The sequence below is a fragment of the Myotis davidii genome, unplaced genomic scaffold, assembly GCF_000327345.1.
Source record: "Myotis davidii unplaced genomic scaffold, ASM32734v1 scaffold616, whole genome shotgun sequence".
In the NCBI taxonomy this organism is placed as follows: Eukaryota; Metazoa; Chordata; class Mammalia; order Chiroptera; family Vespertilionidae; genus Myotis; species Myotis davidii.
The window spans coordinates 3,191,244-3,198,422 of NW_006291965.1; the positions used below are offsets into that span (position 1 = coordinate 3,191,244).

Sequence of the window (7,179 nt, forward strand, 5' to 3'; positions counted from 1 at the left end):
TCTCTCTCATCATTGATGTTTCTATCTCTCTCCCGATCCCTTCCTCTCTGAAATCAATAAAAATACATTTAAAAAAATAATTCCAGCTGGGATAAACCAAAGCCACATGGCTTAACTTTGAAAGACACGGCCAGGCAGTACTGTGGGGAAAGAGCAGAGGGTTAGCACCCGTGAAAAGCTCAGGCATTCCGATTGTTCATCACAAGCAGAAGTGCACCAGCAAACACTGGTTTCAATCCACATCAAAGACGTTTCCATTTATCAGCAGGGAGATGTTAACAATGTTCTCACTCTTATTTAAGACAGCATCTTGTCCCCAGTGCCCTCTCAGCACTCCCAATCCCCCCTTCCCTAAACTCCTTGTTCTCCCATGGGTCTTATGGCCATCTGATACACTATACCACTTGCTTATTCGTTGTGCATATTATTACTATTCTGTGCTAGAATGCAAGCTCACTGAGAACAGGGAATCTTTGTGACTCACTGCTGTGTCCCCAGTACATGGAGACACAATAGCCTAAATTACAGTTGGAGCACATTCCTTCTCCTTAGAAAAGCAGATGATGGTATCTACTCAAAACATTTTCTAACATTTCACCAAAACTGCTAAACGCTGCTAAATATTTCGCACATTTGAATAGAGACATTGACACATCCATAAGTGAATTCGACAGAGCAACATCACAGAGGAGAAAGCTGTAATTAGGGAACAATAGAAATATCACTGACAGATGGAAGGGGAGTTTTCTTGCTGTTACAGATCATCCCAGGGAGTTATGAGAAGAGTTCAGAGAGTTAGCATGACTGACAGGCAATCCAAGCATTCCGACTGAGCCAGGATTCCTCAATTCTTAGGCACAGTGTGGAGAAGCAGGGGGTGGGGGGATTAGGACATGGGTGTCTTTGGAGCCATGTGTCAGCCGACCACAAGTAGGCTAATGCCTACTCCCATTTCACCCAGGAGGAAACTTAGCGCCCTGTGCCCAGGGACAGAAGGCTAACAAAGTAGTGGAGGTGGGATTTGAACCCAGCTCTGTCTACCTCTGAAGCTCATTCTTTTTTCTTCAGGGTCTAAGTCCTGGACTGTGGCACTGCCCCACCGTGAGGCCTCATATTCTTTTCTTTGTACCATGCCACCTACAAAGGCTGAGGAAAAGATCTTAAACCAGCAGGTCCCAACCTCTGAGTGGAGACGATTGTAAGGAGACTAAAAATCCACATGTGCTCCCAGCGCTGCCCGTAAAAATCATGAAAGCACACATTTCCAGGACGCGGGGGCCTGGAGAATATCTGTGTTGATTCATTATATTCTTTACATAAGTTAGTGAACATTTCCCATCCCCATGGAGGCATCTTTTTATACAAAGAATTACCTATAATCCTTGCATAGAACAATGTATAGTCTTCCTTCTGAGTCTTAAGTAATATTTATCAATTGCAGCTCTAACTGCACACACTCCTTTAGGGTTTGTAAGTTATTATGGACTAAACTCCCAAGCTTACTGTGAGTGGAAGTTATTGCCAATGGAGGGAAGGATGCGGTGGGTCTATGTGTGGGTAGGTGCTGGAGTTTTCATAACCCCAGAAAATTTTTCATGTTACAAATTCTGGGTATGCAGCCATAAAAAGGAATAAAGTGCTACAAGGTGAAGGAACCTTGAAAACAGTATACTAAGTGAAGGAAACCAGACACAAAAGGACACATGTATACTTTCATTTATATAAAATATCCAGAACAGTTAAATCCATAGAAACAGGAAGCAAATTAATGGTTGCCTCAGGCTCTAGGGCATGGGGAGTGGGGAATGGGGAATGACTGCTTGTGGTATGAAGTTTTACTTTGGAGTGATGACATGTTTTAGAATCAGATAGAGGTCGTGGTTGCCTCTGTTTTTCACTCTAAAATGGTTAATTTCATGTCATGTGGATTTTACCTCAACACATATAGGGTTAAGTAAATGGAGGCCTCTATTCTGGGCAAACATGGGGTAAGATAGCCCATTTCTTTACAGTGCAGTATTCAGTATTGTTCTGGTTTGAATCCTAGAGGGGCAGCTCCTAGACAAGGAGTTGACTGATTTTATATAACCCTGGGCAGAATCCATCTTCTATCACTTTACTTGTTGGACTTTGACAAAAAGGTTTAAAGGAATGGGAAGTTATAAAAATCATAAACTCACTCGTTAATTTTTGCTACTAAAGTAAGAAAAACTTGCTGTAAAAAATAGCTATGTTATGCCAAAATTTATTTTAAAGTAATACCCAGGATAAACACTTCACTTCCAATTCCCCTACATATTAAGTCGCCTGCTTGGATTTTCCTATAAAAGAGCCAGAAGAGATAATAAAATGGAAGTGCTCTGTGAACTCCGAAGCACATTTCAAACGTAAGGCTTTATTATTGGTGTAAATAATGATAATCATCAAACAGTCAGCGTCAAGGAAAATGCTGCCATGCCACAGAGCAGTTTCAAACGGCATGGCAGTAATAACTAGTCCAGGAAATTAGTGGTCTATTACCATACAATCAACAGCCAGGAATTAAGCAACACATGTCAACAGCTGCAGTTTGGATGTGCTCATAACCAGATAGGACATACCAGAAGAATGTGCATGCGTGAGATAAGCTTCCCCCTCCTGAATTAAAGATTGTCCCCGCAGGGAGCCTGGGCTGCCCCGAGGGGCCCTGGGTAGGATACAATTGCCAAAGGAAGAATGTGCAGTTCTGACTGGTGGCCAGGGGTAGGAGAGTCTGCTGAGCAGCCAGGGGAAGAGTGAAAGGTAAGGCGATCAATTGCCAAGCCTCCTTCAAGCCAGCACCGCCCTCTAGAATCCAGCTTCTCCTTCTCCCTGGGGAAGAAGACTTTCCCAGCGCCCCTGGGCCTCCCACTGTGTGGGTCAAGACAAGACAGGGATGTGGCATGACTTTCACAGGACTGAATCTTCGAGAGAACTCTCGCTCTGTGCCACGCAGTATAGATTCCGGGCTGGGAACCCATCTTTCCGTTCCAAAGTGAGACCGGACACTGTGGCTTCTGTGCTCTTAGAAGTGGTGAGCGAGGCTTCAGTGCTGCTGCGAGGCCAGAGGACAGCTGTGACGAGAGGGACAGCAGGGGAGATAGAAGAGGACACCCGAGGAATGAGCTGGGGGTGCTGAGCTCTGGGCCATGTTTGCCAATAATCCCTTCAGTGACCTCGCACCTAACTTCTCCTCCTGGGTGTGGTTATCTGTAAAATGGGGTGATAGCCCTGGCCTGCTTGCCTCAAACGGGGTATTGTTAGAAGAGAGTGAGTAAAAGTGACAGTCAAGGTGGGGACAGGGGAGGGGAGACAATAACAAACAGTAAAATACGCAAAAAGTTAAGCCTATATCAGCATTCCCTAAACTAGGCCCCAGCATCCCATGTAACCAGGACCCTAGGTGGCAAGAGTTAACCTGAAAGAAGAGATAAACTTGGGAAGTGATGGCTTAAACACTTATAAACCCATTGGGTTTATATTACTGAGTAAAATAGATATGGATTTTCCTTTATGGGATTTAGGATTTGATGGCGTAATACATGCTGTCAAGGAAATAAAGAGAACGCAGTGGCAGAAATTTAGGGGGAGATCTATTAGATAGTGGGGCAAGGAAGTCTTTTCTGGGGCAGCAACACTGAGAATCCTGAAGCTCAAGGGATCCAGCTATGCAGAGGAGCGGGGCGCATGGCAGGGAGCACCCAGAAGGGAGATGCAACAAGGTCAGGAGAGGAAGGGCTTAGGACAAAGTGGCCAGGAGGCCTGGGAGCCTTTTCCATGCCATGTTTCTTGTGAATCTCCAAGAGTGAGGGGTATGATAAACACTGCTTCCCAAACAAAGTATTTCAGGAGGTTAAAACGGACATGCCAACTAAGCTACTAAGAGAGCCTAGACATGAGATTGCAAAGTGAAGTGCCCGGCCTACATGCAATCCTTCAAAGGACATGGCCCCACACCATTTTCACTGACCTTTAACTAACTCCTCATGCACAGTGAGGGTGAGACAGGCCAGGCTGTTGGTGGCTAAGAGGGTTCCCCTTTAAGCCAGCACTGTGCAGTCCTGGTGGCAGCACAACGTAAAGGACTAAGGGAACAGGTGGGAGTACCTGCCCTTCCTCTTCTAGCCGCCTCCACAGAACTAGCTGGAGGACATGAGACTCCTACAGAATGGTGACTTCTGCCTGAGAAATCTAAAGCGACAGAGATAGGCTGGCAGGATGCTGATGGATAAGCCCAAGGACATAACACCTGCACTGGGATCAGCCTGCACCCCTCAAGTTTGTGGGAGCAAAGGATGTGTGACTATTTCTGATCAACCAGACATAAGCATAGGATGGGGCTATATCATGCTTACCCAGTAAGAGCTACCTCTTGCACAGCAAGGGAACCCAGCAGACAGGAGTACAAATGAACCAATGGGTTTTCTGGAGACTGAGAAAGGAGAGAGTGCGGCAGCCACACAAAGGAACCTGGAAGTAAGAAGTCCCCACAGATAGGTGAGGGGAGATCTCTAAACAACCTACAAAAGGGACCCATCAGAGGAAGAGTCAGCTCTAAACACCCACACACAAACACAGCTCTCCTGCAATGCCACTTGCCAATAACGTATTTCCTCTCCCCCTGTATGTCCTCCCCACCCTGCCCTCAGCCAGAAGTAACAGCTACATGCTGATTGAGCAAGAGGGAAAACATCCAGCACAGCCCCTTCTCTCTGCAACAGGCCCTCACTGGAGGAAGGAGAGCTGCTGTCAACAGGAATGAAGGTGGAAGCTGTGACTATGACCAGTTACTAGACATTTTAAGGACCTGGCAAATTAAAGTGGGACTTTTTATTATGGAGGAGGAGTCAGAAGAGTCATGTGATGTGTTTTCAGACAGAAACAGGGGAAATACTTTCTGCTGAATACATTTTAATGGGAGCATGGGAGACTAGATAAAATTGTGTGTGTGGGTGGGGGGGGGGGGTTGATGGCATCCCATGAAATCTATTTATTCCAGGCTGACTACACGTGGAACGTCTTTATGGCAGCATATCTCATGGAAAATGTACTTTCCAAAAATGTCCCCTCCCCCCTCATACACAAAAACACCTGAGCTTAAACACTAAGATCACAAGGGTTTCTGGGTTCGCCTTGCAACACCTCCATCCTTTGCAGGGCCATGCAGAGCCATCAGCAGCTATAGTAACTGCAACTGACCTTCTGCCCACAGCAGAGGTTCTCTTTCCTACACCGTCCTCCTCTTCCAGAAACATGAGCATGGTTCAGGAAGGGCTCCCTGCCACCAGGACCCCCCACATCACCAGGCTCAGCTCTGATCTGCATGAAACAGGCTTCCAGCTTCATGAGTCTTCTCCTTAGATGTCACCCTAATAGAATTCTTCCACTGGGACCTAGTTGAGAAGCCCGGAGCCTCAACTCATACCCAGCAGTAGCCCAAGGATATCAAGGTGGGACACCCTTTCATTCGTTCTCCCTTGTCATATGTGTCATGAGAAGCGAGCAGAAAAACATGAAACAGAACTCATCTTCCATCAACTAGCACTTGGATCAAGTAAATGTGCAAACGCCAGCAGTTTCAGCATCATTACAGGCCAGTGGGTTTCAACAAATCAACACACTGGCCGACTGTGTATGTTATTGGAAATAATGCTTACCAAACCCACACTAAATAAAATAAATTTCTCCTCATGCATATGCCCTGCTCTCATGAGAGCTCATTTAAAACATTGAGATCATTTTCAAAGATGTTTCTGAGCCTGATGTCCACTAGGTTTTGAACTCCTTAAAGGCAGGGACTGTGTCTCACCTACTCCTGGGGCCTAGCATGGAACCTGGTACATAAATGGGTTCAATAGAAGTCCTTTGGGTAAGAAGTGAATGAACAAACAAATGAATACCCTAGCTCACATTTAAGTTAGATTTATGTGAATACAATAATTAAAAATTTTTAAATAAAGAGACATGATATCCATCATTGTTGACTACTCCATTCTATTTTCTGCAGATGATTTTTTATTTATTTATGTGAATCTTGTACATAACTAGATACATTAGTGCTATTTTACAGAAAAGATTTTCCTAAGGCTACTCTTTCTACAGGCGCGGAGACCATGTTATCTGCCCTTTCACCTCCAATGAGAAACAGTGAAGATCCATTATGGTATGTGACCCCATCTAAGGCATTCAACGGCCCAGGTTGCTCAAAGGGAATAACACTGTTTAAAACACATATACTTCAAAGAATTAACTTTCCTCTCCTGTGAGAATCCCTTTGCAGGTGAAGCAGGAAGAGGGGAGGCTGCTAGCACAGGGCTGGGCGGCATCAGGCACTATAAAAAGAAAGGTCACCTGATGTGGAGGTGGACAGGTCTGTGGTCACGTTTTGTTCAGCATATTGAGAGAAGGCTTTATATACAGGCTGACTGCACCTCTACAAGAGCTGAGATCCAAACTCGGGCATTTAGAATTGGGAATGCATCTTCCCATAGAAACAATAAATGTAACAGAATTCCGGAATTACAAAGAGCCTCAAAGTACATCTAATGATGTAGAAAAACTTCCCACTAACTGTAGTATTTCCTAATATAGACTCTGTGGTGCTGAGATCCAGCAAGCCCCACAAAACCAATGCAACCTACGGTGTAGCCAAAATACCACACGCAGGGATCCAAGACGGCGGCAGAATAGGTGTAAGTCATGCTCACTTCCTCCCAGAACCAAACTGGGATCACAACTAAATTACAGAACAATCACTGAAGCGCTTGAAGACTAGCTGGACAGAAGTCTTATGACCCGGATTTACAGAAGAAGCCATAGCAAGACGGGCCTTGCACCATGTGCTCCAGCTGAGAATCAGGGGAGATCTCTCAGCTGCAAAGTTCCTCCCTGAGGAGTGAGGAGTCTCAATCCCATGCCAGGCTCCCCAAGAGGAGCACCAAAGCCAAGAAAAGGAGCACGCATAACTGTAAAAGTCAGTGGGGATTCTGCTACCAGGCAGAGATGCAAGGCTGCTAGAAACCCAGGTGCCCTCTTAAAGGGCCAATGCACAAAATTCTATTTTGGGCCACTTACCCTGGACTCTGGAGAAAGGAAGGGAGACTGAAGTGATACAGGAAGAGACTGGGTTGTATGGCTTTAGGGAATGGGCTGGAAGGACAG

At 45.5% G+C, this 7,179-nt stretch overlaps 2 protein-coding genes across 2 annotated transcripts in view; both read right to left on the minus strand.

Annotated features, from left to right (window-relative positions):
• FAM122A (family with sequence similarity 122A) overlaps window positions 1-339 on the minus strand; it is a 61,058-nt gene extending 60,719 nt beyond the window's left edge. Inside the window, exon 1 of the mRNA XM_015565019.1 lies at window positions 335-339. The gene's annotated coding sequence lies outside the window, so the exon portion shown is untranslated. The remainder of the gene's footprint in view (window positions 1-334) is intronic.
• The window catches only part of PIP5K1B (phosphatidylinositol-4-phosphate 5-kinase, type I, beta), a 309,531-nt gene that overhangs the window by 264,705 nt on the left and 37,647 nt on the right, over window positions 1-7,179 (minus strand). The window lies entirely within an intron of this gene.